Source organism: Vicia villosa, linkage group LG7, assembly GCF_029867415.1.
Source record: "Vicia villosa cultivar HV-30 ecotype Madison, WI linkage group LG7, Vvil1.0, whole genome shotgun sequence".
NCBI lineage: Eukaryota > Viridiplantae > Streptophyta > Magnoliopsida > Fabales > Fabaceae > Vicia > Vicia villosa.
Genome location: NC_081186.1, coordinates 24110787 through 24131027, shown reverse-complemented (window position 1 = coordinate 24131027; position 20241 = coordinate 24110787).

The following is a 20241-nucleotide window of genomic DNA, read 5'->3' as shown; positions in this document are numbered from 1 at the left end:
ACCCTAATCGGAGAGCTGTTGTTTAGGAGAGTGTATATTCAATCAAGTATTGAGACTTTGATATTCAAATGAGCTTTAGCATGAAAATGTTGTGGGCAAATTTTGGGGTATGACAATCAGCATCACAATATCCTACTAAGTTGTATTCTTTAGATCTTCTGTAGACTAAACCAACATTAGTAGTACCTTTCAGATACCTCAGAATTCTCTTAATAGCTGTTAAGTGAGATTCTCTAGGATCTTATTGGAATCTTGCACACAGACAAACACTGAATAAAATATCAGGTCTAGAAGCAGTAAGATATAGAAGAGATCCAATCATACCTCTGTAGAGCTTCTGATCTACCTTCTTACTTACCTCATCCTTACCTAGGACACACGTTGGATGCATAGGAGTTTTGGCTTCTTTGCTTTCAGAAAGATTAAACTTCTTCAGAAGTTCTTTCACGTACTTGGTTTGATGAACATATGTTCCATCAGAAGTTTGATTGATTTGAATCCCAAGAAAGTACTTGAGTTCTCCCATCATGCTCATCTCAAACTCAGCCTGCATAGACTTAGCAAACTCATTTCCAAGTGTAGCATTAGAGGTTCCAAAGTTAATATCATCAACATAAATTTGACAAATTAAAATATCTTTCTTACAGGTTTTACAAAAGAGAGTAGTATCCACTTGTCCTCTAGTGAAACCATTATTCAGAAGGAAAGAACTTAATCTTTCATACCAAGCTTTAGGAGCTTGCTTCAATCCATATAATGATTTCTTTAATTTGAAAACATGTTCTGGAGACTTTGAGTCTTCAAAACCAGGAGGTTGGTGGACATAAACTTCCTCTTCTATATAACCATTTAAGAAAGCACTCTTAACATCCATCTGATATAGAGTGATGTTATGTTGAGTTGCAAAAGAAATCAATAAGCGAATAGATTCTAACCTGGCCACTAGGGCAAAGGTTTTTGTATAGTTTATGCCTTCTTGCTGACTATAGCCCTGAGCAACCAGTCTGGCTTTGTTTCTTACAACTTCTCCTTTTTCGCTTAACTTGTTTCTGAAGACCCACTTGGTTCCAATGATGTTGAATCCTTTTGGACTAGGAACAAGATCCCATACATCATTACTTGTAAACTGATTAAGTTCTTCTTGCATGGCAATTATCCAGTTGTAGCAACCTGCCCTAAAAATTAGACTTTTAGAGTCGCCACCTATTCTACCAAGGCGAATAGGAAACCTACGCAGTTAAGAGATCAGGGTAAGATACTATATTCAGGTCGAGGGAAGGTGTTAGGAACCCTCAACCCTTTCCTATGGTTTGTATTATAATGACCAAGGTTTGTGGCAAAAGATAAAGAAAGATGACAGACAGTTAATAGAATTAAAGGCTAATTATTTGAACATGATTAGAATTTGGAAGAGGGGGACTCCTTGTTGCCAAGTGCCTACGTACCTCCTTATGGAGGATCAGAGTCTACGTAGTTCGGGGGACGGGTTGTACGCCCTTTGAGTTTGAAATTTGATTTGATATGGTTTTGGAGGCCTTTGAGTAGCCTATCGTAGTTTTGAATGAGGATGAAAATCCGCAATTTGATATTGAGGTTTTGAAAGGTTTGAAAAGTGTTTTGAGGTTTGGGGGTACAACCCTGATTTAATTTTGCACTATTAACCGCAACGATCAATAGATTCGATCGCCATAGTTAACAGATTTGAAATTGTATCGTTACCAATTTTAATCAATTGATCTGATTATTACTAATAACGAATTAGGATATTTTTAATAATTTTTAGTAATTAGTTTGTATCGTTACCCCTCGTAATCGATTGATTCGATTAAAAAGAATAACGAATTAAAGTTAGAAAAAGAAAAGTTAATCATCACAACTAATACAAATAGTTGCAACCATTTAACCGAATATGATTTAATTGCATTTTAATTAAATAGCATTTTAATTAAAATTATTGTTGACCATAGCGATTAATCGATTTAATCGGCACGAACAACAAATTAGAGTTTTTAATATAAATATCATATACTAATTTATTTTAAAAAAACAATTATTAGTATATAAATAATATATTAAAAAGTATTTTAATTTAAACAAATAAATAATTAAAATTATTTAGTTTATTAGGGTTAGGATTTAGTTTGGTTAGTTTGAGGGTACATGGCATAGGCCACCAGATCCTGGGACGTTGGATCTAAGTTGTTAGTGTTTCTAAGGCTCAGATCTGAGGGAGCACTATAGACTAGTGGAACGCCAGCGCATGGGATCAAGTGGTTAATCAGGTTATTAAAAATAAAGCTGGAGGGAGGGCTCGAACCCATGGCCTTCCCCTCACATACACGCCTCTCTACCACTCCAACTAGATCAATTAGTTGTCCAACAAACGCGCTCACTACATTATGTAAAGAATCAAGAAAGCATAATGGAAACGCGCGCCAGTTTTCAAATGACCCAATAACATGGATACACCTCATCATCTTCTCCGTTAAACTCATAAAACCCTGCAACATTTGCTACGAAATTGCTGCCAAATTGTTCGTAGCAGAAATATCTACCAAAATAACGAATTGCCCACACGTATTAATAAACTTTTCGCGACCCCCCTAATGCTTTCGTCTGGACCATACGATTCTAACCATGCCCTTTATTCGTTTTAATTTTACTTCTAACCTAAAAGCCCCAAACGAAAACCCTAAAACTCCAAACGGCCTTTAATGGCAGAACATGGTTAAAACGCGCAAGCTTAAAATAACCAATCCAGAAAGGTTCACAGCATTGGCACAAACAAGAATATGCAATTAGATTTCAGTGATGATGCGTATATTGCCCAGACCAAAGAGATTTTCAGAGTGGCTTACCTTGACGAGTATGAGATAATTCTGGGGGTGTTGATGAAGCGTGATAATCCAGACACGTTCAGAATGATCCAAGGAACACGTAGCAATCCCCAAATCTCCTTGAAAGCTCCAAATTTCCCAAAACCGAAATCAAGTTCTTGGTATTTTTTTTTAGTTCTTGCGCTTATGCTCTGATCAGAACTGGCAACCCCTATTCGTGTTCCCTCTCTCCTCTACTTATAGGGTTTGAATTAGGTTAGAAAAACTCCACAAAAACCTCTTGAATCCAATCTTGCATCTTTTAGAAATTTAATTTTATTCTTTGAATGAGAACTTTCAATTTTGGCCAAATATTGTACTAATCTCTTTCCAATCAATTTGTCACGAAATTGCATTATATTTAGCCATTAATACTGATTGGAATCAATCTATATGCACCTTTTAAACAAAATATTTGATTTCCCACTTAATTAAATCATTAAAAATGAAATAAAAAATTATATTAAATCAAATAAAATGTTTGAATTTCGTGGCATATGGTTTTGGGCATGCTAATGACTTGTGGACCAAGTTTGTATCATAATACCTTAGGCCCATTTGCAAAATTTTCCAATTTGAACCTTCTTATTTCACATTTTGCCTCCAAAAATAACCCAACTTTGACCAAGCATATCTCACTCAATTTTTAAGCTATGAATGAGTTCTAAGACTTTTTGGAAACCTCAAGATGTCCTCTATAAGCCACTTTGGAAAATATTTTTCATTTGGAGCTTTTATCTTGATCATATTTTCTTTGACAAAAAACTGCTTTTGAAGGATGCCTGAAAATGACCTGTAATCTTTTGCACCATACCTCTCAAATGAAGCATTTATGGCCTTGGCTTGTGAGAGACAAAGTTGTAGAGGATCCAATTTCCTTCAAAATAGGCTTTGAGTGGGGAATTTTTGATGTTCCATGTGAAAGTTGTGGTCAGCCAAAGTTGAGTTGACTTTCTCCTAGAGAAACCCTAATTTGAACCTTTTTGTATTTGTTCATCTCTGAGTTTCTACTGATAAATCATGATCAAATTTTGATCACATGATGGATATACACCTCTACACTTGATGTTTGACCAATGATCAGAGGTTTGGACCATGCTTTGATTGTGGTTGACTTTTAGGTTTAATCAGTTGACTGGGAATCTTGGAGTTTGTTTGAGCATGTAACTTTTGGAGTTGAGCCTTGATCTTTGTCATAGAATTATCTTAGATCACGATGGACCATGGAGATCTTCATTAGAGACCTTGTTTTGCTAGTCCCCTCAGGGGAATACCAAACCCTAGCTTTAAAAGACTCTCTCTCAGGAGAATGACTGGATGAATCTCTTGAACTTTGAATCATTGTGAATGGAATATGGGAGGCAAATTTTGGGGTATGACACTAGTCTGCATCTTCTAGAGCTTGATCAACAGAAGTTGGCTCGATCAGAGAAACAAGACCTAATTGACATTCTGCATTGTTCCTAAGGAATGATCTGGTTCTGATAGGATCTTCTTTCTTTCCAAGAATAACATCTTCTGAGTGAGCAGAAGTGAGTCTGGAAGATCTTCTAATAGTTGGCTCTTCAGAAATTCTGAGATTTTCCAATGAAGCAGCAACTTGATCTTCTGACGCCTTGCTTCTGGGTTCTTCAGCTTCTGAATCACAGACTTCAATATTTGCAAAATTCTCAAACTGCTTTGGCTTTTCAAGACCAAGCTTATCATCAAATACTCTGTAGCCTTTTGAGTGTTCATAATATCCAAGAAGGAAACACTTATGTGCCTTAGAATCAAACTTACTCAGATGATCCTTAGTGTTCAGAATATAGCAAATACATCCAAAAGGATGAAAATATGAAATGTTGGGCTTTTTGTTCTTCCACAATTCATAAGGAGTCTTATTAAGAATAGGTCTTATAGATATTCTATTCTGAATATAACATGCAGTATTTATTGCTTCTGCCTAGAAGTGCTTAGCCATATTGGTCTCGTTGATCATGGTTCTGGCCATTTCTTGTAGAGTCCTATTCTTTCGCTCTGCAACTCCATTTTGCTGTGGAGTTCTAGGGCAAGAGAAACCATGGGCAATACCATTTTCTTTGAAAGAAATCTCAAAGAATTTGTTCTCAAATTCGCCACCATGATCACTTCTGACCTTTATGATTTTGCACTCTTTCTCAGATTGAATCTGAGTGCAGAAGTCAAAGAACACTGAATGAGACTCATCCTTGTGTTTCAAGAACTTTACCCATGTCCAACGGATATAATCATCTACGATGACTAATCCATATTTCTTCCCTCTGACAGATGTTGTTTTGACTGGACCAAACAGATCAATGTGCATAAGTTCTAGCGGCCTAGAGGAAGAAACAACATTCTTAGACTTGAATGCAGGTTTGGAAAACTTCCCTTTCTGACATGCTTCGCAAAGAGCATCTGATTTATATTTCAGATTTGGGAGTCCTCTGACCAAATTTAGTTTGTTAATCTGAGAAATCTTTCTCAAACTAGCATGGCCTAATCTTCTGTGCCAGACCCATTGCTCTTCGCTAACAGACATAATACAAGTTACCTTCTGATTCTTAAGATATTGAAGATCAATCTTGTAAATTTTGTTCTTTCTCTTGCCTATAAATAGGATTGAGCCATCCTTCTGACTTACAGCTTTGCAAGACTTTTGATTGAAGATTATGTCATAACCATTGTCACTTAATTGACTTATGAACAATAAGTTATGAGCTAATCCTTCTACAAGAAGTACATTAGATATGGAAGGAGAGTTACCATTACTTATGGTTCCAGAGCCAATAATCTTGCCCTTCTGATCTCCTCCAAACTTTACTTCTCCAGCGGACTTAAGCACCAGGTCTTGGAACATAGACCTTTTTCCCGTCATGTGCCGCGAGCACCCAGAGTCCAGGTACCATGACATGTTTTGCTTTTTTTTCTTTGCTACCAAGGATATCTGCAACAGAAATTATCTTCTCCTTAGATACCCACATTTTCTTGGGTCCTTTCTTGTTAGTTTTCCTCAAGTTCTGATTGAACTTGGGTTTAGCATGGTAAACAACAAGAGGTACAACATGATATTCCTTAGGTTGAGCAACATGATATTTTCTATTTTGTGTCACATCCTTCTTAGTGTGTGTAACGTGAAAGCTTTTAGCATGTGAGGTGAGCGTAATATCATGGGAGTGGCCATACTTGAATTGATCATACAATGGCTTGTATGTGATTTTCATATCATCTAATTGTTCAAGTTTGTGTGGGGTATCACCCTCATAACCTATGCCAACTCGCTTGTTTCCACTAACAACATATATCATAGAGGCAAGTTGACTTCTACCAATACCTCTAGATAAGAATTTCCTGAAACTCAAGTCATATTCTTTAAGAATATTGTTCAAGCTTGGAATAGATTTTTCTGAACTAGAAGATGACTCAGCATCTTTGGATAGTTTTAAAACTTTTTCTTTAAGTTCAGAATTTTCTAATTCAAGCTTCTTAGTTTCAGATACAAATAGCTTTCTCAGCTTTTTGTACTTGATACTAAGCTTATCCTTGATTTCAAGAATTTCAGCTAAACTGGAAGCTAGCTCATCTCTAGATAGATCAGAAAATACCTCTTCAGAGTCAGAGTCTGATTCTGGTGTAGATTCTGATTCAGCATCCACAGTAGCCATCAGCGTAATGTTTGCCTGCTCGCCTTCGGAGTCTGATTCTGATTCTGATGAATCTGAATCATCCCAAGTTGCCATAAGACCTTTCTTCTTATGAAACTTCTTCTTGGGCTTCTCCTTCTGAAGCTTTGGACACTCGCTCTTGTAATGTCCTGGCTCATTGCATTCAAAGCACGTGACCTTCTTCTTTTCATTTCTTCTGCTTCCAGAAGATTCTCCTCTTTCAGGCTTTTTGGAACTTCTGAAGTTCTTGAACTTCCTTTGCTTACTCTTCCAGAGTTGATTTACCCTTCTGGAGATCATGGACAATTCATCTTCTTCTTCTGATTCTGATTCTTCAGAATCTTCTTCTTCTGCCTGAAAAACATTAGTGCATTTTTTATTTAAAGATTTTAATGCAATAGACTTCATTAGCATCCAGCTCTATTTTATGACTCCTCAAGGCGCTGATCAGCTCTTCCAAAGAGACTTCATTCAGATTCTTTGCTATCTTGAATGCAATCACCATTGGGCCCCATCTTCTGGGCAAGCTTCTGATGATCTTCTTGACGTGATCAGCCATTGTATATCCCTTGTCAAGCACTCTTAATCTAGCAGTCAAGGTTTGAAATCTTGAGAACATTGTTTCAATGTTTTCATCATCCTCCATCTTGAAGGCTTCATACTTCTGGATTAATGCAAGAGCTTTTGTCTCTTTGACTTGGGCATTTCCTTCGTGAGTCATCTTTAATGATTCAAAGATGTCATGGGCAGTTTCCCTGTTTGGTATCTCATATTCAGAATGAGAAATAGCATTCAGCAGAATAGTCCTAGACTTATGATGATTTTTAAATTGTTTCTTTTGATCATCACTCATCTCTTGTCTTGACATATTTGCTCCACTAGCATTCACTGGATGTTTGTAACCATCCACAAGCAAGTCCCACAAATTACCATCTAAACCAAGAAAGTAACTTTCCAATCTATCTTTCTAGTATTCAAAGTTTTCACCATCAAATACTGGTGGTCTAGAATAGCCATTGTTTCTATTTCCATTGTGTTGCTCAGCAGAGCCAGATGTAGATGTATCTTTTTCACCAGCCAGTTAAGCTATGTGTTTTTCTCTTCCAGAATCTTTTCTAACACGGTTAAGTGCTTGCACCTTAGAACCGGCGCTCTGATGCCAATTGAAGGATAGAAAAACACTTAGAAAGGGGGAGTTTGAATAAGTGTGACTTTAAAAACTCTTAAGACAAAAATAATGAACACAATATTTTTATCCTGGTTCGTTGTTAACGAAACTACTCCAATCCACCCCCTTAGAGTGATTTACCTCAACTGAGGATTTAATCCACTAATCATTCTTGATTACAATGGTTTTCCACTTAGATACCCTCTAAGTCTTCTAGAGTATTCTGATCACACCTTGATCACTCTAGGAAATTCACCACTTAGAAACTTCTAAGTCTTGTAGAGTCTACTGATCACAACTTTATCACTCTAGGAACCTTTTATAAATCAATGTAAAATAAATGTTTACAAGAGTATTCAAATGCTTCTTAAAAAGCTATAATCACAAATGTGATATTTCTCTTAAGTTCTAAGCTTAAATCTCACTAAGATATTACAAAAGTAAAGTGAGGTTAAAGATGAAGTTTGAGAGCTTTTGAATTTGACAGCGTTTCTGTATTTTGTGCAAGAGTTGTGTATTCAGCTTCTCATCAGAACTTCTATTTATAGGCGTGTCATACCTCAATTTTTGACCCTAAGATCATACATCATTTGCATTTCAATCATCAATCAAGATCACAATCTTGAGGTATCATTTTGTCTTTGAGGGGAACCGTCAATCATTTATAGCCTTTTATTTGTTCTGTACTAACCAAAATCCAAAAATATATATTTTGCCTCTTTTGTTTATATTTTACAGGTAAAAGATCGGGCAAAAATCAAAACAGTGCAAGAAAATGGATTTTTGAAAATTTCACTATGGAAATCGATTTATCCATATAGGAAATCGATTTCCCTGGACGAAATTTGAAAAAAAGAGGGAAGCATGACATCATTTTGGCACCAAACACTTTTTTCTTTGATCAATTTTTTCATTTTACCAATTTTCCACCTCATCAAAATTCATTCCCTTCATTAAACCCACTTAAACCCCATTTTACCATTTTTACCATTTAAATACCAATTAAACACAAGTTAATTAACCAAAAGCAAAAAGACCAAATTGCCACTACTCTTGCTCCAATCCTATAAATAGAGGTCTCTACTCTCTCATTTCTCAAGCTTGGAAAGCCAACAAACCCCTTGCAATTTCTCTCCTCATCCCTACCAAATTCACCAAAGCTCTTTTTCTTTCATAAAGTTTGTGAGTCACATCTTGAACCTCAAAAACTTTGAGCTAAACCACCATCCATTTCACTCCTTTTTCTTAAATTGTTGAGAGATCAAGATTTGTGTTGGTGATTCTTGAAGTAGATCTAAGTTTTGTTCAAGATTTGGTAATTTTCTTCATCCTTTTTCATCTATCATAATGTGATTCTTTTGTGTTTATGTGTGATGCATCTTTGATGCTATATTGGTCCTATTTGATGGTGAATTGATGGAAAATTCGTGCTCCAATTGATATGTGATCATAAGGTGTTTGTATGTTTGCTTAAGTCAAGTTTTATGCTTCCTAATGCTGATTTTTTGAAAGCTGCGTGCAGGAAATCGATTTCCCTCTGTAGGAAATCGATTTCCACCTTGTTTTTATGCCAATTTTGAACTCTGCACTCAGGAAATCGATTTCCTACAGAGGGGAATCGATTTCCAGTGAGGCAGAATGCTTGTTTTTGCTATTTTTGACTTGTTTTGGTTCTAACTCTTCTTCTACTCCATTCTTTTGATATTTTCTTTGAATCACAGGTTAGAGGCCTAATTTCTCTCTAATTTTCAATGGACTTAGGGCGTCGATAGGATGAGAATCCAAATCCGCAAAATTAAGTGATTGAAATTACGGATGAAAGGAGCTTTTGAATGTGGTTCAATCTTCTACTTCTTTTTATTTTGATCGATGAAAGTCTTAATACCTTGAGAATTCTTATGGATTCTTGGTAAAGACTAGATTGCTCCCTATTTTTCTTTTCGTGCGGTATTGCTTTCGGGGAGTGATCTACATATCGCTTCTCTCGCATGCATTAGCACATAAAGTTTTGACCGGCCTCGTTGTAGGGTGATTTCTACATAAATCACTTGGCGATCTGCTTAACATAGCGCAATATTTCGTGTCCCGAATCAAAAAAGATCAAACATGGAAGAGAATTGTATGCGGTTGATTTATGACTTATGGAAGTTTATTGTGTAGTCGCTATGATCTTATCAAGCTTCTGATAAAGTTCCATTGAATTTAAATCCGAGAACATCCTTCACTCACCATCGATCTTTATTACTAACTTTGATAACATACTTGACAAGTTTCAAGATGGTTATCTCTAACTTCTAACAATTGACTTTAATTTCCGCAATTTATTATACCGCTCTTTACTTCTCGCTTTATTGCTTTATTTTATCATTTCATCATATTTACATTCCGCTATTTTCTCTTTGTCCATTTGGACGTTTATATTCCGCTATTTTCTCTTTGTCCATTTGGACGTTATGTTTATGTTTCCACTATTTTATTTTTGTCCACTTGGACCATACTTTACTTTTATTCTAAAACACTAATAAACAACAAAAATCTAAAAAAACGTTTAAGGATCTCTTTCGGACTATTGGTTACTATCCTGAGCATTTTGGAGATTCGGACTTATGGACTTAGTACCTCTGGGCCCTTACGATATTATTACTCTGTTGTTATTCTGTCTGTCTGGCATTGGATTGTTGTCTGTTTGTGTATGCAGGTATTTCCTTGAAAGCCTTTGATGGTTAATTCCAAGGCATTGAGATAAGGATTTCACCCGAAAACAGCCGTTACTCTGCCTGATTTTCGTCAGAATTTTAATGTGCTTAATGAAAAGTGGTGCTAAGATAATAAGTTCATCTGGATCCCCAAGTGGTAATGTGTTGGTTTGGTATTGATAGTCCAAAGGATGGGAAATCTACCTTGACCTGTAATGTCAAGTGTTGTTAGACCATTCTTTTCCTTAGCTTTTATTTTACGCACTAGGATAGCCTCTTCATCTCCTCCCCTTCTTTAATTTTCAAAATCTTCTCCCTTTTTCAAAAACCTTCTTATGTTTTCAATCTTTTCAAAACCTTTTCTTTTAAAATATCTTTTGCCCTTAGTGGCTTTTCTTCAAAAAGTTTAGACACGACTAATTGTCGAAACGAGTGGCGATACCCCACGATTTTGAAATTGATTGATATAATGAAATCTTTTCCGCGTGAGAGAGCTAGTGGCATACTCGTTGATTTCTATCCGAGTTGGAGCCCTTCTTTCATTTGCGATGCAAAGAACTCATTTATTCTCATGCTCAAGATCAATGGCTGAGTATTTCTCTCCGACGACGATAAAGTGTTTATTCATTTTAAAAACGTTTTCCCCTTTAAGCGGAACTACATTAGCTCTGACTTCTCCATTGCACTGAGGAGGTATGTAGGCACAAGGCTTAATGTCTTGCCGAGCTTATTTTAAAAATAAAACAAACTCTTTTTTTAGCACACACGACACAAATTTTCAAAAAGGTTCCTGTGGAGTACCACATATATGAGGGGTGCTTAAAACCTTCCCCTTGTATAATCAACACCCGTACCTAAGATCTCTTCTTTTTGTTTTAAAAACAAACTTTGGGTTTTCTTCGTTCTTTTCCCTTTTCCTTTGGAAACAATAAAGCGCGGTGGCCACTTTCACTGAAATATTGAGTCGAGTCAATCAATGGCTTCGATCTCAGATTTTCCCCGCTACAAGGCGTTATGAGAAGATGACCGTTGGGAGCATTTAATGTGTTGCGTGATCCGTACAACTTTAATGTTTCACTCTTTTGTCAACTACCTCGAGCCTTGTTTTTCCTGCTTTAACTGACTTTGCCTTTAATAGCTTCTAACGTTCCTTTTGTCAATCAGCGTAGCCTGTCATCTTGTACTTGCTTCTGATATGATGTTTGTAGATACAACGTTTGAATATTAGAGTCATTCAGCTTGGTGCAAAGCATCTTCTTGTCTTCTGACTTTGAAGTGCTTCTAGCATGATACCATAAGAACTTTAGTGCTTCTGCTTCTGAACTTAAGTTCTTCTGAAGCTTCATAGACCATGTTCTGATTCTGCTTGACCATCTTCTGATGTCTTGCGAGAGCATGTTCTGATGTTGCATTCTTGAACCTTCTGAGTCAGTGCTTCTTAACGCTGAATTGTGCATACTCTTTATATATTTCTTGAAATGGAAAATGCATAGGATTAAAGTACCACATTGTCTCATACAAAATTCATATATAATGTTATCATCAAAACTAAGAATATTGATCAGAACAATTCTTGTTCTAACATACTATATATATACATATTTCTAATCGCTTCAGTGTGATATAGCATTTGAATTTTAAGTGGTATACCCACTTTTCGCTATTGTTAAAACATAAAACATATATAGTCCTTTTTTTTTCAATGTTGTAGCTATGGTGGTATAAGAAACATATATCACTTATTTTTCTATGTTCTCGCTATAGTATCCATATATATATATATATATATATATATATATATATATATATATATATATATATATATATATATATATATATATATATATATATATATATATACCAATTACTAATTCTAAATCATAGAACCATGGAAATTTAGGGGTTTCACTCTAAACATGTCAAAACTTAAAAATTGAAGAACAAAATTCCTAATCATGTTAATCTACTCAAAAACCCAATTATACTAGCCCATAATAATAGGGATTCTCCCCCTTATCTCTTCAATTTATAGAACCCTAGGTTGTTCTTGTTCTTCCCCTTTCTTCCTCTTTTCCTCTTTTCTTTCTATGTTTTCTCTGCCTCTTTCTCTTTGCTATCCGTGAAATAAGAAAATGAAAAGGAAATGTGACACTCCCTCACTTCTAACCCTTACCAAGTATACCTAATGGGTCTAAATATAACACCCCCTATTTACTTCCAACATCAATAAATGAGCCCAATATAATATATACTATTTATTATTTCTATTTAGTCCACTTAAATTAAATAACACCAATAATTAAATAGACACAAATATACACACCAAGTTAATTAATATAATCAACTATTATCTCAATTAACTAATTAAATATAATTAACATCAATACACTCATAATCAATTAATTAAATTAATTATTATATCACATAACAATTAGAAAAATAATTAACACACCAAATAATTGAATAAATAATTAACACACCAATTAATTAAATAAATAATTAACACACCAAATAATTAAATAAATAATAGTAAAATAAATACTAATAAAAATCAGACTATTACACAGAATAATATCTTAGAGAAAAATTTAGTACTCTAATGATTTATGTCTAGTGTGTAGCTTTTGCTAATAGGTACTAACTCTGAAGAAAATGCGTGTTACGTCATCAGGCTCTAAACGCAACACAATCTGACTCTAGAAGAAACCAACATGTTTAAAGATCTAGTCAAGTTCTAGAATGCTTCTATAATAACAGTTCTGATGAACATTAGTGATAGAGCTTCTGAACGAGACTCTCATGAAATAGCTTTTGGGGTCTCCTCTAGCTATGAGATTCTGTTGTCCAAGTTCTGAAGATTTTTAAGACAAGGTTCTAGAAGAACAAGTTCTAAAGATTCTGAAGATAAAGCTTCTAAATACCAAGTGCTGAAGTTCTAAAGATAAGATTATGGATTAACAAGTTCTGAAAACTTTGAAGATTTAAGCTCTAAATATTTGAAGACCAAGTGCTGAAGACTCTGAAGACAAGGTTCTTCTTAAAAAAATCCAAAGATTCTGAAGACTTAGGTTCTAAAGTCTCAAAAGACCAAGTGTAAAAGACTCTAAAGAGAAGGTTCTATTTGAACAAGTTCCGAAGACTCTGAAGACTTAGGTTCTAGTAACCCAATGTTTCGATCCTTCTTAATATGCTTCAACATCTTTTATCAGAAGCCCCTGAAGATTAGAAGATAAAGTTAAAATTTAGAATCATGTGAGGAAATAATAAGTGGTATATACTCTTCCACTACCTATATAGGGTGGCGATAGGTCAGTACTACTGTACATTATTATCTACCACTCCCTCGTTGATCATTGGAACAATACAGCTGTAATTAAGTATTCCAATTCCACCCTTCAACAAACTTCTTTTCTTGAGCTATAAAATGAAGACTTGGAAGATTGAAGAAGCTGACAGAGTAGAACATTTATCAATATTACAAAACTTATGCTAAAACGCTGCTAAAATCACTCTGATCATTTCTTTGTATAGTTTTGTAAGCAAGTGAACTTTTGTTCGTTAACTTGCAGCAAGTGAGATTTTGTTTGATACTTTCTTAACACTTTTATGTTATTCGATTGTATTTCAAATTTGTGTAATATGCTTTTAAGATGCAACTCTGTAAACACAAAACTTTGTATTCAACGAGTGAAGTTGAAAGTTCCTTGAGAGACTAGGGCTGTAGTCAGAATTCTCAAGAAGACATTGACAATCAGTCTTTGTGGTTTGCAACAACTGACAATTAGTCTTTTTTGGGGTTTGCAATATTGATAGTTAGTATTTATTGTGGTTCTGTAATCAGTTTGATTATAATGGATTAAGTCCTTGTTGATAAGGCGAAATCACATTGGCAGGAGTAACTTCGTTAACAGTGAAACAGGATAAAAATAATTGTGTTATTTATTTTTGTTCTTGTGTTCTTCCATTTTGATTTGTGATTTGGGAAGTAATTGATTTTAAACCTTGAAACCCAATTCAAACCCCCCTTTCTTGTGTTTCACGCACCTTTAGTATCTACCTCGTAGGTTGCCTTTAAGTAGACTTCATCGTCTTTGTTAGAAGAGGATTCTTTTTCAGTTCTCCCCAAGTTTGATGTTTCTCCTCCTTTTATTATTTCAAATATTTCATTTGAAGATACCTCTTCTTCAAAAAAAATCAAACATGAGGTTTCTTCATTCGATGTGGAATCTTTCGAAGATCATTCAACTATTAAGTGCTTTCAAAGGATTCCACTGGAGTTGTATGATTGGAGCAAGATGAAGTTGGTGATTCTTCATTTTCTAAGCTCGAATCTTTATCTTTGAGTAATTGATTAACTCCTTCAATTTTTCTAGAATTTACTTCTTATTTGCATTTTTCTGAAATTCAGGAAGGTTCTCGTCTTTCAATTTAAGTATTGGATTAGATTTCCAATTATTAGCTCTTAGATATTGATTAGTAACAAAAGTTCTAATACAGCTTCCATTATTTCTACGTTTTGAAAAACATTTAAGAGTAACTTCTTCATTTTCTTCACCTCGTGTGTTCATTTCCTCTTGCTTGATACTTGTAGAAACTCTATATATCATTCCTAGAGTATCCCACATTTTCTTGGTGGTTTTGCAATGATGAACATAAACAAAATTATTATCATCTAGAAACATTGTTATAAAGATTTTAGTTTTGAAATTTATTTCAAAATTTCTCTTTTCTACTGCGGTCCAAAGGGAGTGAGGTTTATCTTCTACTTTTCTCTTTACTTGGTCAGTAAGGATAAACAGACCATTGATTATATTTTCCCATGATTCATGATTTATACTTTTAAGAAAAAATAAAAAACTAGCTTGTGATATCTCAAACATACTACTATTAAAGAGTGGTGGTGTGTTTAAAAAGGATCATCTTAAATGTGTGTTGGAAGTCATCTTCCTCTTGAGACAATCAGTCCTTAGACAGTAGTTAGGTTCTGATGCCAGTTATTGGACATGTGATTCCACACATAAGAGAGGGTGAATTGTGTGTTTTCGATAAACTTGGTGTTAAAAAAAATTCGGATGAAAATCAGAGTTTGAAAACATTTTTTTGAAAATGTTTATAAATAAGCAGCGGAAAATAAATTTGCACCCATTAATTGATCTTGAGAGTATCCAATTAAACTTAATAGCTTTTAATTTGTAATACTCGTGAACCCCCTTATACAAGGAAAATGTAGTTTATGGCTAACTTTCAACCAAACATCAAAAATAGGAGTGAAGCACTGAGTCTTCCTGTAGCAACCTGCCCTAAAAATTAAACTTTAGAGTCGCCACCTATTCTGAAGGGCGAATAGGAAACCCTACGCAGATATGAGATTCGGGGTAAGTTATTATAATCAGGTCGAGGGAAGGTGTTAGGCACCATCAACCCTTTCCTAAGGTTTGCATCTTAAGATAAAGGTTTATGGCTAAATATTGAGGTTTATAGCTAAGGAATAGGGAGAAAAGTGATATTTGAACTGAATGGAGGTTTTAGGGAGGGGGACTCGCCTTGGTTATCCAAGTGCCTACGTATCTCCTTATGGAGAATCAGAGTCAACGTAGTTCGGGGAAGGGTTGTACGCCTTTAGAATTAGAATTTGATTTGATATGGTTTTGGAGGCTTTTTGAGTGGCCTATCGTAGTTTTGAATAAGGATGAAAATCCATAGTTTGATTTGAAGTGTTTTGAATATTTTAGATTTTGAGAAGTGTTTTAGGATTTAGGCGTACAACCCTGATTTTAATTTGTACTATTAACCGCAATGATCAATAGATTCGATCACCATAGTTAAAAGATTGGTAGTGGTATCGTTACCAATTTTAATTGATGGATTCAATTATCACTGATAACGAATAAAAGTATTTTTTAGGAATCTTAGTAATTTAATTTGTGCCATTATCCCTCGTAATCGATTGATTCGATTAAAAAGAACAATGAATTGAAGGGAGACATGCTAATCATCGCAACCAATAAGATGGTTGAAACCCTTTAGCAAAATAAAATGCATTTTTATTTCAATTGATTAAATAATAAAACGATCGATTATTACCCATCGCGACCAATAGATTTAGTCGAAACGAATAATAAATTAAATCCTATTGTTTTGGCTAAAAAACCAATGGGATTGGACAAACCCTAATGCCTTGGTCACAATCTTCTAGGGTTGTGATTTTATAATTAAAACTAATTAAGTAAATTAGTCGATATACCGAATAATCGGGAGATAATATTTCTACGTAATAATGTTATTAAACTAATCCTAATTCTATACCTAATCCTAATTAAAATACATGAATTGAATTAAAATATAATTAGTTAAACCTAACCTAAATAACTAAATAATAATAATAATGTTATATAGAAAAACCTGGTTTTAATTCTGTAAGGTGAGCTATTGCAGGTGCAGCGTACACTCCCCAGTTTTGGTGCGTCAGATCTGAATGAAGGGAGATCCAGTGGCGGATGTTGGAGGTGCAGCGTATGCGTGTGGGTGAGAGCAGCGCTGGATCCGTAAACTTGCCTTAGCAAAGAAAATAAGGAAAATATGTGTGGGACGCTGGGATCGAACCCAGGTCCCTTCAGTTCCAAGACGCTATCCAAGCCAAAAGCGCTGCGTTCATTTGATGTTAAAAACATTATTCCATATTATAATATACAACAATAAAACGAATGAATAAGAAATAAAAAACAACGCGCGCTCGGTTGGATTTGAAATAACCCAATCAACTGCTGACACCGCTTCGTCTTCCTCACCCCCATCGTCGTTTTAGACATGGCTACAGTGACGGTGGTGCTACCGTCGCTACATGCTCTGCAATCCTCAAAACGCAAGATAACAACAATAAATAAGAAAAGAGACCATGGTCCCGTCTGAAATCCACGCCTGAGTATGATGGTACCACTGTTTTCGTTCGATTCGGCCTAGAATGGAAAACCCCAATTCGAGGTCCTAAAACCTAACAATGGTGAACCTCTACACCTGCACGTAAACACCAATTAAACAGCCCAGAACGCTTACAAACATCATTATGATTGCAAATATATAATCGTAATCAATTTATGATGCATATACAGTGAGAATCGACTCAAAATTTCTTGGCCAAAACCGTGACCCTGTCCTCGTGATTCTGGGCGGTAGGGAGGACTTGTGATGATCCAAACAGCTTCAATCAACACCCAGGAAGCTAATTCAAACCTGCAAAAGTCCTGAATTATTTTGTAACTTCGAAATTGAATCTCCCTTTTTTGAGTTTTGGATGAGTCCGGTTTTCTTTTCTTGGAGGCCAGCAAAAAAATCTCCCCTAATAACATGAACGAAATTTTCATATATAGGGGTCCTCTATTAGGTCAAAACTTATGCACAAATATATTGCATTCAATGTAGAAGATATTTGATTTCCAATCTTTTTTTAGATTTGCATCTAAAGCTTCCACTTTTATATCAATCTTCTCCCAATCATATATTTTGATTTTAACCTTTATTTATGAATATCTTGGACCTCACGAATGCTGGATAATAAGCCTTGCGTTTAGTGATTTGATTTTGCATTTTATTTTAATTAAAATCGAATTAAATTGAATTAATCCAAAAATAATTAAAATAAAATAAAATAGGATGTATCATTGGGCTTGAGAGGTTCTTGGATACTTTAGAAATAATTTTGAATCAAAGAAATATAGGCCCATGGGTCAAAAAATGCAATTTCCATCATTTAGGGTTTCAAGCTTTTCTCAAAGATTAGCCAACTTCTAGCAAACGCATCTCTCTCAATTTTTATCACATGGAAGAGTTCTAAGACTTTTTGGAAAGCTTAAAGAGTCCTCTAAATGACCCTTTCGGTTTCGTCTCAATTGAAGCTTCTATGCTCATGTTATGAGCTTTGACCAAAAAGGTGTTTTTTTGTTGACTTTTGGGAGGACCTCTAATCTCCTTGACCATATCTCTCAAATGAAGCATTTCTGGCCTTAGCTTGTGAGAGACAAAATTGTAAAGAATCAAATTTCCTTCAAAATATGCTTTGGTTGGGAAATTTCTGATGCTCCATGTGGAATTTATGGCCGGTCAAAGTTGAGTTGACTTTCTCCTAAAGAAACCCTAATTTGAACCTTTTTGCATTCGTTCATTTCTGAGTTTCTATTGATAGATTATGATCAACCTTTGATCAAATGATGGATATAACCTCACATACTTGATGTTGACCAAAAATCTTGAAGTTTTGACTGTACTTTGACTATAGTTGACTTTTAGGTCAACATAGTCGATTATTGATCATCTGAGCCTTTGAATGGGAAAGCCTTGGGATTGAAGTTTGATGGAGATACTTTGATATATGAGAGAGTGACCTGAATAAGCCTTTGAAACTTGAGCCATTGAAGATGCATAGAGGAACCTTTGATTGAATATAAGAGGGCAAATTTTGGGGTATGACACTTCCTTCTAAACTGTAGATTGATGTTGTTAGTCCTCTTTCCACAAAAATATCTTGGACTTGTTTGTCTTCAAGCTTCTAAACAAAGAATTTACCACAGACTAAACTTCTTCTTTAGGAAAATGTTTTCTTGAGTCAACTTGTCCATCTTGTAAACACAAGACTCTAATTCTTACAAAAAATGGCTTTGCCGCTAGAACTTGGAGAATATGTTCGAACATTAGTAGGGAAACCGAGGGTTATCGAGCATATTTTAGCACGAGCTTCTTCACTGAGAGGGGTGACCATGAAGAATATATATATCTTTGAAGTGTTTCTTGTAACATCCCATAATTTCAGTTTATTAATTTAATTTGGATTTAAATTGAATAATTGGAATTTTAGTATTTTAATCGGATTTAATTGGAAAGTGATGGAGTAAAGCTATTGGGCTTATGGTGTGATGTTAGTAAAATAGAGGTGCTAATTAGTTAGGCCTTTTACTAAGTTATGGTTAATTTATTTTATTTTATTTTTCATAAAATAAGAAAAAGGAACCATTTGGGGAAAAAGGAAGAACATGTGAAAAGGGCAAGAGAAGAGAAAGAGGCAAGAACGTGGAACCAGAAGGAAAGCATTCAAGAGATTCATCGAGGTAAGGGGGGACTCTTCCTTTTAGTATCTCTTATGTGGTCTTAGGTAATAGGTAGATTGATGTATGGTTTGATTCAATTAGACATTGGGGTTGTTAGGTTAGGTTGTTATAATTGGATTGAATTGATGATAATTGTGTGAACTATTTGGTTAATAATGCGTTTAAATGATGTTTTATGGTGTATAATTGAATATATGATAATTGTATGCCGGTATGTGAGGTCTGAAATCGTTTTTGGGTGAAAAGGGTGCGAAATCGCAGGGTCTGTCGCAGACTTGGGGTTTGCTGAAATCGCAGGTCCGCTGAGCGGAGGGGGGTCCGCTGAGCGGAGGTCCCAACGTAGGTTGCTTCTGTTGGACATCGCTAGTGGTCCGCTGAGCGGAGGTCTGAAGGATTCGCTTCTGTCTTGCTTCGCTGAGCGAACCTTGCTGTGTATGAATATTTCTAAAACTTTAAAATAACGTATCTTTTGATCCGTGTATCATTTCTTAGTGCCGTTTTGAGCGTTGTGCAAGTAATTAAATGTTTTATATGACGAATGGTGAATATGGGCGGTGGCCGACTTTATTTCTTTAAAACTCGATTTAATTACTTGATGAGAATTGAACATTGTGTGCATATGAGATAGGTGTGACAATGTGTTTGATGTGATGATGAATTGGTTGTGATTATTATTATGACTGTGATGAATGCATGACTATTTGAATGATGTTGAAAACATGTACATACTTATTCGGT